Genomic DNA, 18,175 nt, shown 5'->3' with positions numbered 1-18,175 from the left:
TCAAATTATTGTACATGCTTTTTAAAAAATGATACTAATACTAATACAGATGCTTCCTAACTTAAAATAATTGGAATTAATAGCTTTCACATTACAGTGGTATGAAAGCCCTATGGACTCTGCAGACATCATACTTAAAATTTGAATTTTAATCTTTTCTCAGTCTAGCACATGGTACAGTAATGCTGGTGGGCTGAGGTAATGAGTTGACGTTTTTAGTGAGTCACAAAATCACAAGAGTAAATCACTCATATGCTTCAGTACTGCCCTGCTAAGCCATGGTGTCCTGTAGATTAGGTGTTGCTAAAATTTAGATTTTTAAATGCACAAAAAAGGCCCATGAGATAAGGTTTGGTCACCATGGTAGAGTTGTTAAGAAGTGGAACATTTTAAAAGTAGAGTCTACTGGAAGGCCATTAGGTCACAAGGGACCTCTAAAGGGGATTGTGGGAGCTTGACTTTATTTCCTAAATCCCCCCTTTAAAACTGCTATGAAGTGTTTCTCTATTATAATATTTTCACAATGATTTGCTATCTTGTCATAGGACCCACAACGGGACCACTTTAACATTGATTGAGATTTCCTAAACTGTGAGCCAAAATTATCTCAGTCATTTTTTATGATGCTAGAAAACATACTAACACTGGTGTATTTATTATTTTTGGTATTTTTAACATGGTAACTTACTGGGATGTCTCTTCATCATAAGACAAGGAACATACACATGCACACATACACAAACATGTACATGCACACACACACACACACTCATGAACACTCATGCACTTGCACATGCACATACACAGACACGCACACACACATGCATACACACACACACACACACACACACACACACACACACACACACCTCAGACCTATCTCAGACTTCCTTTTCTGTCACAATACAAGGATCTATTTCATGCTCATTAGTAGTTTTATATTATGGATCATCTTTTTTGGGAAGTCCAATTTAATGCTCCACCCATTCTACAAATTTGTATTGGGAAATGCTGTCTAAATCTATGGAATTACCTATACCAGTCATCTGAAATTTGCCCATTCTATCCATTTGTATACCATCATGGTTACCCTACAAATAGGATTTAATTCCACCTCTTGTCATTTGTTGTTTAGTTCAAGTGTGAGCATTGAATACATTCGGAAATGGTAATGATGGCTAATTTTCACTCAAATTTGTTTTTTCTTCCTCTAAAATCTAGTTGGAGAAACTGAAGCACAAGTTAGATGATGTCCAGATATTAAAATATGTTCCGTGGAAAATGACAGTTACCCACCAAATTCTGTTATCTGCTCTTCACTGGGTGTGTTGTTTACTAGGGTGTGGCTATATCAAGGAGTCCAATGTGCTACAGCCCTGTGAAATGACAAAAATGTCTCCTGGCTACACTCTTGGAAATGGCTAAAGCCTTCCCTCTTGTCTGAGTATGAATGTTGACAATATGTGCAGAAAATGCCCACTATAGTTTCTCCCCGCTGGGTATTTATAGTCTGTAAAATATTCCCCTACAGAGACTGTTCTGTAGTCTCTGTATATGCAGTCACTACTATGTAGTCTCTTAATAAGATTATCTAAACCTGCCTCCTTGGTTCAGCTGTATGTAATAATCCCATCTACCTGTTCAACTCTACACAATAAAGATGCTGATCTTCCAGGGTGCTGCAGCCTCACCATCAGAGAGTTTAGTCTACTCAACCCCAACTTTTCTGTGTGTTTCTGTGTTTATCCTTTCTTTATTCCCTAGCTGCCTAAATTAGTTCAATCCCTGCAACTATGCAAGGATGTGGCAATTGGGTGTGGCTAACTATCTTCAGCCTCTCTTGGACTTGTTTGGTTGCTATGGTTTCACTATGGCTTATTCCCTGAGAGGGTATATATTGGAATCTTAGTCCCTAGTGTAGTGCTCCTAGTAGAAGATGTGGGCAGGTAAGTGATAGAGCCTTGTGGAAGGTACTACTTGGGAGAAATTATGGTAACTTTCCCATGGGTCCTCTTGGTTGGTTGTCATGGTCAATATAAAAAAAAGAAATCTGACTCTTCTTTCTTTGTCTACCTATCTGGTAATGTATTCTCTTTGTTGTGAATATACACACTCCTGTGCTTACACCATGTGAGCACACAGACTGTCACTACTGTTAGTCACTGTTCTATGGCATTTTCCTCCAGATTGCCACATTCCCCCCAAGTTGAGGCATTGACTTCATGAACGAAGGGTAGACTCAGGCACCCCAGGAAGTAAATAAAGGTCTTACATCCCAGAGAACAGTAACTGAAAGTATTATTGATGGCAATTAACTAGGATATCAAAAGGAGTAAACATTTGCTTGGAGTACAGCCTCTGACTTGGAACACTGCAGAAAGAAAGATATTCAGCTCCCAAGCTATCGGAAAATTGCATAGTAAGCTCCAGAGTTGCAGGCATTTGGGTGTTGTCACCTATATTGGACTGTCTGGTAATAAAGCTGCTTTTAAGACATTCCTGATCCTCTTCTTGTAAATAATCTCTCCCTCTACTCCTATTAGTAACCCCAATTGGAAGCTCGTTGGCTCATTAATTGGACATTGTTGTAATTGCTACTTTTGTCTTTCAGACTCCTCCCTTTCTGGGGTAAGTGACTGTATGTGTTGTGTCTCCCCAGGAAAATATGTCATTGTTCCATCTTTACTTTTGATTCTCCAGAAAAATAGATTAATTAGATCCTCTTTCTTAATGAAGTTAATCTGACTAGATATTTCATTATAACATAGAATGGATTAATATAGTGCAAAGACTAAATTTTACCAATGAAATGTGAGTATAAGTAATGCTCATTATATTAGCCATTTATTATTGTGCAACAAGTGACAGATTAGAAGAACGATGAACACTTATCACCTCACACAGTGTTTTGACATTGCTATTTCAGGAGAGTCTTTGCTGTGTGCTTGCTGATCAGTGTCTTGTGAGGCTATAGCCAAGACAGCATGGAACTTCAGTCTTATAAAGATGGGGTTGGGTACGAGGCTTCACTTCCAAGATGAATCATTCATATGGTCTTCGGCAGGATAATCTCTACACCATGAACTTTCTAAAAAGGTCAATGTCTTATGATAAGGCAGCTGCCTTTTCCCCATAAACAGTGCCCAGGAGGGCAAGACAGGCCTGCAAATATCTTCTATAATCTAACTTCAGAAATAATACTACATTGTCTTAGTTTGCTCTTTATAGTTGTAACCAAATTATTGAAACTGGAAAATTTTACAGAGGAAAAATGTTAGCTTTGCCTCACGGTTTTAGAAGACAAAGATATTGCTGATGGCATTATTTGATTTCTAGTGAGGGTCTCATGATTGAAAGTGGGTAGAAAGCAGAACAGAATTCACATGGTGAGAGATTCTCTCTTCCAAGAAAAAGAAGAAAAGATTAGACTCAATTTCAAACTTCATGCTTTTGAAGTAACTAATGCAGTTTTCAAAAGTGAGGATTCTCTTTTTCTGAGATATAGCATCCGACTCCATTACATAAATATATTCCTGAAGGCTCTACCTGGACATAGTGACTGTCCCCTGAAACCCCCAAATTTTGGAAGCTTAGATGGGAGGATTGCTGTAAGTTCAAGGCCAGACTCACTTACATGGTACTATCCCATCTCAACATGCACCCATCCAGTAAACAGAGGAGCAGAAAGCCACTTGGTGTTTTGGAAAAGTTCCTTTAATTGTAAGAGCTCAATAACATAATTGTAGCGTCTGCTCTTTGCAAGGACAATTTTGTGGTAATATAAAATATACAGCAGCACAAAGCAAATAAGAAAACAGTTAGATGACAGCTCAAGGGAACAATTGGTTTATCACAAAGCAGTGCATGATTAATTACCAATGAGTTCTGCAGATAATAATTGCTATTGGAATTTTAAACAGAAAATTTGGATAATGATGATTAGTGAAACTGTTCAAATGAGGCCAAGGACATGAGTTTGATTTTTTTGTAGGTCAACGTTTTCCATGTGTTAAATAATTTGATCACATCTAATCAGTGTGTGTGTGTGTGTGTGTGTGTGTGTGTGTGTGTGTGTGTGTGTGTTGAAGAAAATCAAGTAAGAAAGTATGGTGCAATAGAATTAATACTTTATTTTTCCTGTAATCCCACAAACCTTAGCATTCATGACCTTAGTCTGTGTATTTGTATTTTAAAGATGTGACTGGGGCTACTTGTATAATTAGACACAGCAGATTTTATGATTGATACTTTTTGTGATTACAGGTACATTTTAAATCACAGCTACTTTTCTACATGTGTGTATACATGTGTCTGATATAAGTTCTTTAATAGTTTGTTCATGTTTCTCACAAGAATTATGGAAAATGTTAGCATGTAATTTATTTTTAGAAGATAAATCATATTCAGGAAGCTTGTTTTAAGAGAAAATTGGTACATGAGTAAGGATAAAGTAAAATTTTTTGGATAAGCATAAACTGGAGCAAGAAGAAGAGGAGAAGTTTAGTATGTGATACGTAGAATATGAACTTGGTACTCCAACAGTGGATTTGAGTCATTTTTCTGTTTTTTTATTTAGTAACAAGATTTTTATATAATTAGTTTTTTTCCAAGTCTCTAGTTCCATTTTGTAAAATAGGAAAAATGGTGTCTATTTTCAGGATTGTTTGGGGGGGATTAAAGACTATATGTTTGTTACTGGTGCATCACAGAAGCTGTTTATTTTCTGTTATTGAAATCCATATATATCCACATTAGTGCCCTAAATGGAGCCATACTCCTCAACCAGATGGACTGAACCCAGGATGTAATTGTACATCTTTTCACTGCTGTTAACAGTTTTTTCCTCTCATGATTTTCAGTGCGCTTTCCATGTGACGTGGCTGTTAAGGTGCCAGTTATGTTCCACTGGTCTTTCTGTTGTTGGTAACTTGTCATTTACCTCTGATCACGTACGTTGAATCACAGATGTTGTATGGAAAGAAAACAGTTTACATGTGTCAATGACCCAGCAGGGTGAAAGCAAACAAACTGCCCATAAAAACATAGGACTTTTATTATGCTAGAAAATTTATTGCCCTTGAGCCTATAGGAAAACATGTAATGTGCAAAGGTCTCAGTAATTACTTCCTCACCACTTTTAAAATAGGGCTTCATCATCCTCCACTAGACATCATTGCCCTTGTTTAATTTTCTGCTTTGAAATGGTTTCTTTTTTAATATTGAATTTTGTGTATTGTGTTCCACCCCCAAAATGTTCATAGATATTGTTCTACAGCCAACCATTTTGTGTTTTATTTTTATCTTATGTGTGTTCAACATAAGATTTCTGAGCATATTAGCTTATTAATGCTGAGGTAACAAAATGCTATGGAGTTTGTGAATTAAACAACAGATTTCCCCTTAAATTCTGGAGGTGGGAAGCTCTAGCTCAAGTTGTTGACAAGTTGATTTTTCCTGGACTCTTTCCCCTTTCCTTATAATCTTTCTCTGTCTGCACACAGCCCTTTTCTGTGCATACACTCCTCTGTGAGACCTATACTAATGACCACAGGTCTGCTTAATTACATTATATGGACCATGTTTTCAAATACAAGGACATTCTTAGAGTTAGGGCTACATTTTGACAGGGTGGTAACTCAGTCTATAAAAATGTCTTTAAAAAGAACCTGTTTGCTTTACTTTAGTCCCAGGCCATAGAAATCAAAATGCTGAAGCAGAACAAATTTATATATGGAAAAAGGATGTAGGTATTTAAAAATCTTAATAGCTAACATGTGTTACCATAGGAGAATCTGAAAGTCAGGCACTCCTTTTTCCTGTAACAAAGTCATTCTTTGCCATCAGCACATACAATGTGTAATTGCATGTACTATGCTTTTAAATTTTGGGGAATTTCATACATGTATGCAATGAAGAATGATCATATCAACACCATTTCCTCCCTCCCACTTCTCTCAACTACCTTCAACATGCCCTCTCTCAACTTCATATCATTTTTTTTCTTTTAGATAACTGCATGGGACTACCAGTGGCCACATCCTCCAAAAGAATGGTTTTTCTTCTTCCAATAACTGTCCGCTGCCAAGAAACTTCTCAGGAAAGGGGAACGGCCTGGAAATGATCTAATCATTCCATATTGGGGTAGTCTTCTGACAGTCACAGGTAAAGACTTTCTGAGCAAGAAATTTATATATTGACTGTCTGATATAAAACAGGTCACATGTGTAGGTCACAGGCGAGATCATGATGGCAATAGTCATGTTACATCCAGAAGACAACATCCCACAGCATATCTCCTAGTATCTGCTCTTACATTCTTTCCACATTTTCCAAGATGTTCCCTGAGCCCTGCAGGGTTTGGGGAGCACTCAGGAAACATCTTAGGGCTGAACACCGGGTTTCTTATTGTCAGCATAATGATCAGCTGTGTCTCTCCACTGACTCCTGTCATCTAAAGAAAGAAGCTTCGCTGACCAGGTGTCTAGATATAAACATAAACATTTAGAAGGCAATTTGACAGTGTGCCTACTCAGTAAATAAGAATAACAGGGTCTATATCAGGGCTTATACTCTGAAATGGCCACAGATGAAAGTGGGCTGCATACTTCAGATAGGCACAGGTAAAGACTTTCTGAACAAGACTCTGTTAGTGCAAGAAATAAGAGCAACAATCAATAAATGGGATCTCATAAAAAATGAATTTTCTGTACTGCAAAGGATCATCACATGAACTAATAAACAGCCCACAGAATGAAGAAACCCTTTGCCAGATATTCATCTGACAGATGATTAGTGTCTACAATATAGAAAGAGCAATAACAACAACAAAAACCTAAACATTAATAAAACAAACAACCTAATTAAAAATGGGCAATGGGACTGAACAGAAACTTCTCCAATGGCTATCAGAGAGGCTTCATCCAGCAACTGAAAGAAATAGTGCAGACCCAGAGCCAAATATTAGGGGAACTTGAGTACTGCCGAATGGGAGGATGAAGGATTGTAGGAGCCAGAGGGGTCAAGGACAACACAAGAAAATTCACAGAATCAACTAACCTGGGCTCATTAGGGCTCACAGAGACTGAACTGACAACCAGGGAGCCTGCATGGGACTGACCATTCACTCTGCATATATGTTACACTTGTATAATTTTGTTCTCTTGTGGGACTCCTAACAATGGGAGCATGGGCTGTCTTTGACTCTTCTACTAGCTTTTGAGATCCTACTCACAATACTGGGTCACCTTGCTCAGCCTAAATATATGAGGAGGTGCTTAGTATTATGACAACTTGATAAGACATATCTTGTTGATATCCATGGGAGACCTGCCCGTTCCTGAACAGAAATGGAAGGGTGGATTAGGGATTGGGAATAGAGGGGGTGGGGTGAGGAAGAGGGTCTTGGAAAAGTAGAGGGAGAAGAAAATGTGGCTGGCATATAAAATAAATAAATTAAAAAAATAACCATTCAGTAGTTTTCCAAAAAGAGCCAAAAAGTGTTTTTTAACTTTTGGGTTGCCATTCCAGACCTTGGCCCAGCCTTGTATGAAGACCTATAACACATAGAATCATGGTGGCTATTCAAATTAAGTCTTAATACATTTTCAGTAATCTTTTGGGGGTTGGGAATGTCTAATTACATTAGTCTTTGTGTAGTTATACAGTTTGTTTATCTTATCTATTTATTCCTTCCTTCCTTCTTTCCTTTTGTTTTTGAGACAGAGTTTTGTGTATACTGTTGAGGCTTATGCAAACATAATGGTCAACAGAATAGACTTTGTGTTGTGAGTTAATTGAAAAGAAATAAGTCCTAATTTTGGCTATTGTTTTATTCTAGTAAAAAGCAAAATACTAAATTTAACAAATTAACTTAAAAAAATTAATTCAATTCTATTAACTATATGCATCATGTGTATGTGACAGCCTTTTAGGGCATTACTCTATTCGCCAAACTGAAACCTTACCCTCATTGAACAATGAGTAACTCCTCATGCCTTCTTCTACTCAACTCCAGCAACCATCTATCTACTTTTTAGAATTTGTCTCAAAAGTGAAAGAGTCACACATTAACTGCTTTGGTTACTAACTTTTTGCTTCACACACTGCTCTCAAAATCAGTCATTTATAACATAATTTCTTTTTTTTATTTTTGCATGTACCAAATGCAATGTGGTATGGTGGTGATGGTCTCTCTCTCTCTCTCTCTCTCTCTCTCTCTCTCTCTCTCTCTCTCTCTCTGTGTGTGTGTGTGTGTGTGTGTGTGTGTGTGTTCACAACTGTGTGAACTAAAGGCAGAAATCAGAGTGCTAAGTTGGATTTCTGAGGGAAAGAAAATTGGGAGTGGAAGGCACAAAAACTTGCTTTGCATCTAATTTCTTCTACGTCTTTTGAATTTTTGTTTCTGTGTATAACAAAAATGACTTTTAATTTAGAAACAAATGCTAGCTATTTTAAGAAAGATAAACTTTATCTTCAGAATATCTACTCTATTGTTCTATATCCATTCCCTTAAAGCATCTTATCTTCAGATTACTCCATTGTCTGATAATGACAGAAAGCTTTTTACCATTTAAAAATGAACGCTAGATTCACCTGATCAATTAAGCTAGGAAATTCATGGACATTTGTTCCTGCTATCCAACCTATGGGTTTTAATTTAAATTTTCTGTCTGAATTGTTCTTAATTGTTACCATGGTGACCACCATAGAAGTTTAAAAAATCACATTTAATAGATATTTATATTTTGAGGCTGTCAATAATAGTAGTGGGTTCATTTTTCAAGTGCCTTCTGTTTGCATATTTTCTTTTACCTTGGCTTTTATAATTTTCTTTTTTCATTGTTTTTATTCACAACAACACTCATGCAGTCATACTAAAACTGAGTTCCAACATCTAAAGGTGAACAGTATTTTATTCTGTTTGTCCTTGTTCTAGTGAATGGATGTTAGACTCTAGGTTTTTCAAGAGAGGTCCTAGTCAGAAGGTTAATATGCTTACCATGGTACTGATCTATAGATTTTCCTAGACTGATGTTAAAACAGAATATATTTTCAAGTTCTATTTTTGTCAATAAAAGCTTAAACAAGGTATGAAAATGGACAAAACATATTGTAAATTTAAGCAACTAATCATTTCTATAGGTTGTTATGTCCTCTCTAGTCTTAGATTCCATTCTTGACTGTTTCTTTCTTTCTTATTTTGGTTTTTTGAGACAGGGTTTCCCTGTAGTTTTTAGAGCCTGTCCTGGAACTAGCTCTTGTAGACCAGGCTGGCCTTGGCCTCGAACTCAGAGATCCGCCTGCCTCCCGAGTGCTGGGATTAAAGGTGTGTGCCCCCACCGCCCGGCTTGACTGTTTCTTAATAGCATTTACAATGACTTATGTTTGTTCTGTATTTAAGACTAAGCATTTAAATCAAAGCACTAAAGAAAGAGATTAAGCATTTAGAAAAGATCATTCCCTTCACAGCTCAAATATTTCTTACTCTTATCACTCAAATCTGTATAAATCTTTGAGTAGCATAAGTGTGCCCTGTGTCCACGATTTTGCAAATAATTATGGGGAATAAAAAGTATGGTAGTTTCTGTTGTTAATATGCTAATCACATAACTGAAAATAAAGAATTATGATAAATGAAAGGGAACAGAAGATGAGAAATTGCAACACAGTACTTATACTGGAAATACATATTCTAACAGCTCAGAAATTGTTCATATCAAGGGAACAAAGGAAGTAACTTCATTTATAGACCAAGTGTTTTTAGGTTTAAATCTTTTTTAGAAGGAAATACGCATCCATGAGAAAAAGAATCTTCATATTTGGAAAGATCATTGATTGTCTGCTAATTATAGTATAATCTGACCCAGGGGACATTCATTATATTGTGTGGTTAATAGTGTGTGCGTATGTTGAAAATTTATTTCTTCTCCTTTTCATGTGATGTTTGAGAATATTTTGTAGTTTCCCCTGTTTCTTTTCAATGGTCCCCAATCTCTTCCAAAACATAGGTAAAAGATAAATCTAATTTTCTATGTAACTAGTAAACTGATGACATGTGGGATTAAAGGGAAGTCATTGTACAGCATTTACAATAAAATAATCAATGAGCAGCACATTTGCTTCCAGGCCATATGGTAGTAGCTTGTCTCCGATGGTCCAGCTATAGAATGCAAAGATTAGATAAAACTGATATGGGATTTCCCTTTCTATTCTGTGATTACTGTTAATGAATAAAGAACTGCTTTGAGCCTATAGCAGGGTAGAATTTAGGTAGGCTTGGAAGACTAAACTGAATGCTGGGAGAAAGAAGGGTTGAGTCAGAGAGAAGCCATGTAGCCCTGCCAGAGACAGATGCCAGAACTTTAGCCAGTAAGCCACAGCCACATGGCAATACACAGATTAATAGAATTAATAGAAATATTAATAGATTAATAGCTAGAGCTAATGGGCCCAGCTGTGATTTAATTAATACAGTTTCTGTGTGATTATTTTGGGGCTAAGCAGCTGAGAACTAACAAGCAGCCTCCTTACTACATAAAACGATTGCAATTTTCTTTATTATAAAAATCTGTTAGTCTACCCATTATTCATCCACACATTTTCTGTCCATCTATTTTTCAATTCCAAAAGGAATATTTTACATTTATCTTGTTTACCTGTTCTCTGCTCTTTAAGTCAACCTTAAAAATGTGTTTACATAAACTTTTTGGAAACTGGGTTTCTTGCTTTAGCGTATTGGAAGAACATGACAACTGATCTTATTCTCTTAATCTGTGTTTATAAAATTTTAGTACAAAACAGATCCAACATTTTACTGTCATTTTCTATTCTGATTTTTCATTCTCATTTTCTCTCTGGTGATTCAACACTTGAATCCTGTCAATCTGGAAGACTAAGTATTTAATTGAAATAGAATATATTAAAAATCTAAACTTGTTTATTGTAAAAAAACATTGCAAAATAAAGCATTGAGACAAAAATATTTTCAGTTTACATGCATTATTGAGAATTCTGGTTTATGAATAACAAAAGACAACATTTTCTATTCTAGTCCTTATGGTTTCCTTGGTTGAGGGACACAAATTGTAGTAACACCCTGAACATTAAGATTACTTATGAAAAATCTTATAATTGTATAATCTGACCAGCAGTGGTCAGAAGACATTCATGAGCAAGTATGTGGATGCTTGGTGTGGATGTGACAGGAGAAATGAGATGTGGAGCTGTGTGCTTTGAAGAGAGGCAGAAATAGACACACGTAGGTGAGGAACAGCCTGATGTGAGTGGCCTGTGCTGCCATGTGCAACCATGCTGATGTCCGGGCCTGTGGTGCCACCAGTGGCCATTCCTGGGTCTGTGGTTCTACTGGAGCAGGGGCTCTATGTAGTAGATGTTCATGGTCAGTGTTACCAGCGAAACCTACGTGGATGTCTGTGGTCTGTATTGCAGCCTGAAATCATGGTGATGTCTGAGGGCCTTGCTGAACTGGTTCTGCCCCTCAACAGTCAGTAGAGATAGGGGTACGGGAGAGCTGGCCCCATGCGTGGGTGTAGAAAAACTTACAGGATAACCAACTCAGATACCACCCAGGTCCAGATCCAGGATGCAGATTAGTTTACATTTAGTTTTAAAAAATATTTTCCTTTTATTTATGTGTATGTGTGTACCTTTGGATATGTGCCTGTGTGTATGTGCCTGAGAGTATGTGCACTTGTGAGTGCAGGTGCTAGCAGGATACAAGAGGAGCTGGAATTACAGACAGGTGTGAGCTGCAGGACATGGTTCCGAGGAACCCAAATCAGGTCCTCTAGAAGAGTAGCACACACTTTCGCCATCCAGCCACATTTTTCTCCCTAGTGCACATTTTCTATACTACTATGTAAATAGAATTTTATTCTATACACATTTTATTAAAAATTTTGCCCAAACATTTAGATTCCTTGATGTCATAGCATGCGTTTCAAAGGTTACTTACTTTTGGTGAGTGGATTTAATTATATGGATATACAACAGTTGTTACCCATGCATTGATAGATATTTTTGTTCATTTCATGTTATGTACTATTATAAATAGAAGTGTTGTGAACATTTGTGTACAAGAATATAATAGTCTTTCATTTATTGTGAATAAGTACCTAGGCATAGAATTGTTATATCATGTTTAGCTTTCAAAACTAGTTTTCCTTTCTGTTCTTGAAATAACATTTTTGGATGAGCCTTATTCACTGTCATGGTTATCTTCAACTGTCTGCTTGGCATAGCTTAAAGTCACCTGAGAAGGGAGTGTCTGTTGAGGGAGTTCCCAGATCAGATTGGCCTGTAGTCATGTCTGTGGAGAATTTTCTTGATAGTTAATTGACATAGGAGGACCCAGACCTAGCACTGTGGATGTTGCCATTCACTGGTTCTTGGCTACATAAGTAAGCTAACTAAGCAGGAACCCAAAAATCAAGCCAGCAAGAAGTGACCTTTCATTTTTTCTGTTTTAAGTTCCTGTTTGAGTTCCTACTGGTTCTTATGCCACTTATGGACTGTAACCTGTAAGCTGAAATGAATGCTTCCTTCCCCTAAATTTCTTTTGGTTAGAAAGTCTTATCACAACAAAAGGGTGAAGCTAGAACACACATCTGTATTTGTCTTGCCTCACTTGTGCTCTGATGACTGAGTGCAGATGCTGTGTAACCAGCAACCTTGTGCTCCTGCTGGCAGGCTTTTCCCTCTAAGACGGATTGTGTGATCGTTGATTTTATGCCATCTTGATACAGGCTAGAGTCATTGGAGGATAGAATGTTAATTTAGAAAATGCCTCATAAATAAGACTGAAGGCGAGCCTGTAGGGCATTTTCTTAATTAGTGATTGATGTAGGAGGGTCCAGTCCATTGTACCATCTCTGGCAGGTGGTCCTGGATTCTATAAAAAGCAGACTAAACAAACCACAAGGAGAAAGCTAGTGAGCAGCACCCCTCCATGGCCTCTGTATCAGGCCCTGCCTCCAGGCTCCTGCCCTGTTAGAGTTTCTACACTGACTTCTTTCCATAATGGACTTCGATGTAGAAAAGTCAGCTAAATAAACTCTCCCCCCAATTGTTTTTGGTCAAGGTATTTTCATCACAGCAATAGAAATCCTGTTCTCAAACTGTAGCCCTCCAACACCACATCATTCTTTAAGTATCTGTTTGCCTGATAATCTGTTACACCAAAAAAAAAAAAAAAACCCAACAATATTACATGTCAGCAGGCTGGTTAGGAGATTGTGGGATAGCTGACAAAACAGTATCTCTGAGTGTGTTTGTGAGTTTGTTTTGAGGAACATATTAATACTGATTCATTGAATAGCTTTGATTAATACAACATATTCTAATGTGTTATCTTCTCTTGTTCTCAGTTCCAATGTTGATGGAGTGGCGGGGCTGCGTCCTGCCACCCAGTTAGCTTTATAACTGAAATAACTACACAGAAACTGTATTCTTTTAAACACTGTCTGGCCCATTAGTTTCAGCCTCTTATTGATTAATTCTCACATCTTCCTTTAACCTATATTTAGTAATTTGTGTAGCACCACGAGGTGGTTACTTACCAGGAGAGATCTTAACCTGCGTCTGTCTTGGAGAGGCATGGCGACTGCCTATGGCAACTGCCTGAAGCTGCCTTACTCTCTCCCAGAATTTTGTTCTGTCTACTCCGCCTACCTAATTTTCTGTCCTATTGGGCCAAGCAGTTTCTTTATTAATTAACCAATGAAAGTCCTCCATCAGTTCCAATCTTTACAACTTATATTTGATAGATAGTTTTGTTCTGTAGGTCAAGCTGGTTTTGAAGTGACAATCTTCCTAACTCAGGCTTCTAAATTCTGGGATTACAGGTGTGTGCTACCACATTCTGCCAATGTCCACAGTTTTACATAATACTACATTTTATCTTGTCTTCTATGTACTACACTTAAAGTGGTATCTTCTTTTTTGCTTGTTCAACAAAATATTATTGAATCAACTGACAAAAATATCTTTTAGGATAGATGATTATCCTCACAAATTCTAGGTAATTTTTTTTCTGGGGGTAATATTGACCTCAGTACCCTTCTTGCTTCTTGTTCCTTTATTTTTAGGGGAGAACTTTCTTAATAGTGCCATTAGCTTTTTAATGGAAAGCCTTCCCCCCATATCTTATTTGTTGGCCTGTGGACACTTGATCTTGAAAGATGCTGTTTAAAACATGCTTTCCTCCTGACCTTCCTTGCACATTGCACTCTGAATTAGAGAAGGCCCTGTAATGCTGCTGCTGAAAACTGTTTAAGGGGCCTTAGTTTGGTGGTTTGCCTAAGTTACAGAAGTTGATTGAGTTGGTTGGGGTTCCCTGAAATGCACAATTTCTGTGTACATGGGTCTTTCCTAATTATGACTCCATTGGAATTATTCTGTAGAAATTTCAGACCCTACTACTGAAAGAGGCATAAAGATTTTCTTTATTAAACTTGTTTTAAAGGGTCTCAAAATTCTGTGACAGGTGTTTTGTGAAGTTGCTTCCATTAAAATTATTGACTTTGAAAGAAATTACTTAAAACTCTCTCTCTCTCTCTCACACACACACACATGCACACGCACATGCACACACACACACACACACACACACACACACAGAGAGAGAGAGAGAGAGAGAGAGAGAGAGAGAGAGAGAGAGAGAGAGAGAACCTGCTCCTTTCCTACTGAAGGTTTTACCCTGTGCTGTTATCATTGTTCTTTATTTCACTGTCACACTTAAGTGACCAATTGAGACCTTCTTCCATCACTGAGTAAGCTTGGATTGGCTGGTGTTAGAGATGCTATTCATTAACCTTCAGGATTTCTAGCCTTCATGAGATTTCTGGGAAGAATTGCTGACCCTGTTATCTCCAGTTGCCTTCATGTTCATGTCTTTGATGATATCCATAGTACTTGTCTCATATTACATACAGCAAAAAGCACTCAGTGAAGGATAGTTTATCAATACAAATGAGCTTGCTTTGGACCATATCAGCTATGGCTACATCATCAGATTTTAAGAATTTGGGGCCAGCTTCCAGCTTCTTGCCAGAAGGATGATCAATCTTTTCTTTAAGCTCAACAAACTGGCAAGCTATGTGAGCTGTGTGACAATCTAGTACAGGGACATAGCCAGAACTAATTTGGCCTGGATGATTCAGGAAAATCACCTGATCAGTGAAACTATTGTTGAGTAATTTTTGCTGACACCAGTTCTTTACATCGATGTGTACATTATCTCCAAGATGAGTTCACTTAGAACTTCATGGTACACCTCAGTAGATGTTACTTCTGTTGTGACATTTATTAGGACAAAGGCAACCAATGTGCCAGATTGAGAACACCAGCCTCTACTTGTCCACAGGGAAAACACTAATAGTACCAGTTTTATTGACATCCTGGAAATCAGTCACCAAGGTTTGTCATTTGGATGAGTTGATGGTGTGATTCAATCCAAAGCTTGCAGCAGCATGACCACACTGGTACTACTGTTTTTGTGGATGATTTTCCGTCTCTTGAACCAAAGCATATTAGCACCTGGCTCCAGGATGCTGTCTCCATCACAGCCAGAAATAGACTACCATGTCAGGGTTGTAGTCAGTTTTTCTAATGTAGATGCTGAGTTCCTTATATTTCTCTTAAATTTTGGGCCTATAAAGTGACCCCATGGAATCCATTCTTCTAACACTGACAATTAGCTGTTTCACACCCAGGGTGTAAGCCTGAAGGTCATGCTTATGGGTCTGCCCATTTTCAAAGTCACAGTTTCAATTTCAGTAACACCAGTAGCAATCCAGGCAGCAAGTCTTCCTGAGATGTAATCATGCTTTTGATCAACTCTTTGTGTTTTGGTTATCAATGATATTCAAAAACTATTTTCAGGTATCCACAGGTGATGTCAAAGTAACAACATGTTTATGTTCAACTTTTAGTTTATCCAAGACATGGACATACTTGAAGGATCCTTTTCCCATCTCAGCAGTCTTTTTCTCAAATTTTTCAGTGGTTTGTTGATTCCACTATATTCATAGATCAGGTGCACTTGCTTGAATCTAGTGTTTAGTGAAGACAATATTGATATAAATCTTTTCCTTTCCCATTTTGGCTTCAAATTTATGGTGTTTTTTAACACTTGTGATATGACAGCAAAACCATTGCAAAAAAGTGGCTTAAGTATTTTTATTGTTTTTATTTTAGATTTTACTACTAGTTATTTTATATTTACCAATAAAATATGAATGTATTTTGGTCACAGTTTCACCATTTTATTTTTTTTAAACAAAAAGGAAAAATACCATGCTTTACTTCAATCTTAAAATATTTTGTATTTGTGTTTAAGTAGCATGAAATTTTGAAACAGGAGCCAGTTGATCTATCTTCCATGTATTTTGTCTTGTAAAAAGGCTGTAGACTAGAAATAATTTCAATGTATACTGTAGGATACTACTATTGATCAGTTTTAGGGCAATGGTCTGCACATATGGGGGAACTGCTTATTTATTAAATAAGAATTAACCAACTAAAATGGTCCATCCTCTCTCTTGAGTGGATCTAGAATCTATAATCAACTAAGAAGCATGTCCTTGAATGAATGTAGAAGGATCTTTTCTGGAACCATTAATTGGTGGGAAGATTCTTTTACAGGATAGAAAGTGCTTTCCAGGCATAGCCTAGATAAAAGGACAACCAGGGGAAAAGCTTTTGCTTTTTGCCTACCTCCCTTCACTGCCTGCTTTTGAATGCATCTACCTTGGTGGTTCTTTATTGACAGCAAAGGTCATTAGGTCATTAATAACATCTACTCCCAACTTCTTGAGTGGAAAACAAGTATTCTATTTCCTCCATTAAGGAGACACACCAGTGTGATTAACATTACTAGTTTCTCCAGTGCTTATCTGTAAGCATAAGGACCTCATGCCCTTCACAGAAACCATTGTCAAAGGCATTTCTAAGCCTAGATAAAAGAACACTTGTGGAGGATCTAGAGTAGTTCAGAGAACAAAATTATATACACTTTGAGGTCAATAAGAATTGACATGTTTAGAATACTCACTTGATATGGGATTTCCCTCTTTAGGCTATAAATATTTATTGTTACAAATTGTTAATAAAGACGCTGTTTCAGCCAGTGGCTTAGTAGAGTAAAGCCAACTGGGAAATCCTCATGTCAATCACTGACTCTAATAGACAATTTCTAATGCATTTTATTCATCCTTGGGACAAACAAGTACTTCTAATCCAGAAAACCAAGGGTGAGGGTAAAAAATGCTCAGGGTTTTAAGTTCAGATAGAGTAATCTTCTGCTTCTCCATGAACCAGTATCAAACGAGTACCATCATTATGAACTTGTGTTCTGCTCTCGTAAACATTCTTTTACCTAAAGATGTTCAGTACTTCTCCCCTGATGTGGCATTTCCACCTGTATGCTGTGATTACCATTAATAAATAAAAAAAAAAACTGCTTTGGGCCTATAGCAGAACTATAGGGGAATAAAGCTAGGTGGGGAAAACTAAACTGAATGGAGAAAGGAGCAGGAGTCAAGAGAGAAGACATGTAGCCCTGCCAGAGACAGAGGTTAGATGGAATCTTGCCAGTAAGCCACAAACATGTGGTGATATACAGATTACTAGAAGTGGCTTAAATTCAGATGTAAGAGTTAGCTATAACATGAGGGCCTACATGTTGGGGTTTCTGTCCTGCCCAGTTCCCACAGCTGGTAAGCCCCAAAGAAATTACACAGAGGGTCTGCATTAGTTATAAAATGATTGGCCCATTAGCTCAGGCTTCTTATTAACTCTTGTAATTTATATTAGCCCATTATTCTTATCTATGTTAGCCACATGGCTCGGTATTTTTTTTTTTTTTTTTTTTTGGCAGGGCAGGTCACATCTTCCTTCTGCTGTGTCTGGGAAGGAATGGAGAGAAATGGGCTTCTTCCTTCCCAGAATTCTCCTGTTCTCTTTGACCCACCTTCACTTCCTGTCTGGTTGTCTCGCCTATACTTCCTGCCTGGCTACTGGCCAATCAGTGTTTATTTAAAACATAATTGACAGAATATAGAATTGTACCGCACCACTTTCCCCTCTTTTATTCTTAGACAAAGGAAAATATCTATAATCCATTTTATGGGAATGTGGGCATAGTATTGCAGGCTAC

At 37.4% G+C, this 18,175-nt stretch overlaps 1 pseudogene; it reads right to left on the bottom strand.

The window, feature by feature from the left end:
* Nucleotides 1-14,842: 14,842 nt before the first annotated feature.
* LOC121677291 lies at nt 14,843-15,415 on the bottom strand (annotated as a pseudogene).
* Between the last annotated feature and the right edge of the window lie 2,760 nt (nt 15,416-18,175).

Source organism: Arvicola amphibius, chromosome 8 (assembly GCF_903992535.2).
Source record: "Arvicola amphibius chromosome 8, mArvAmp1.2, whole genome shotgun sequence".
NCBI classification, from domain to species: domain Eukaryota; kingdom Metazoa; phylum Chordata; class Mammalia; order Rodentia; family Cricetidae; genus Arvicola; species Arvicola amphibius.
This window is presented reverse-complemented; position numbering and strand designations above follow the sequence as displayed.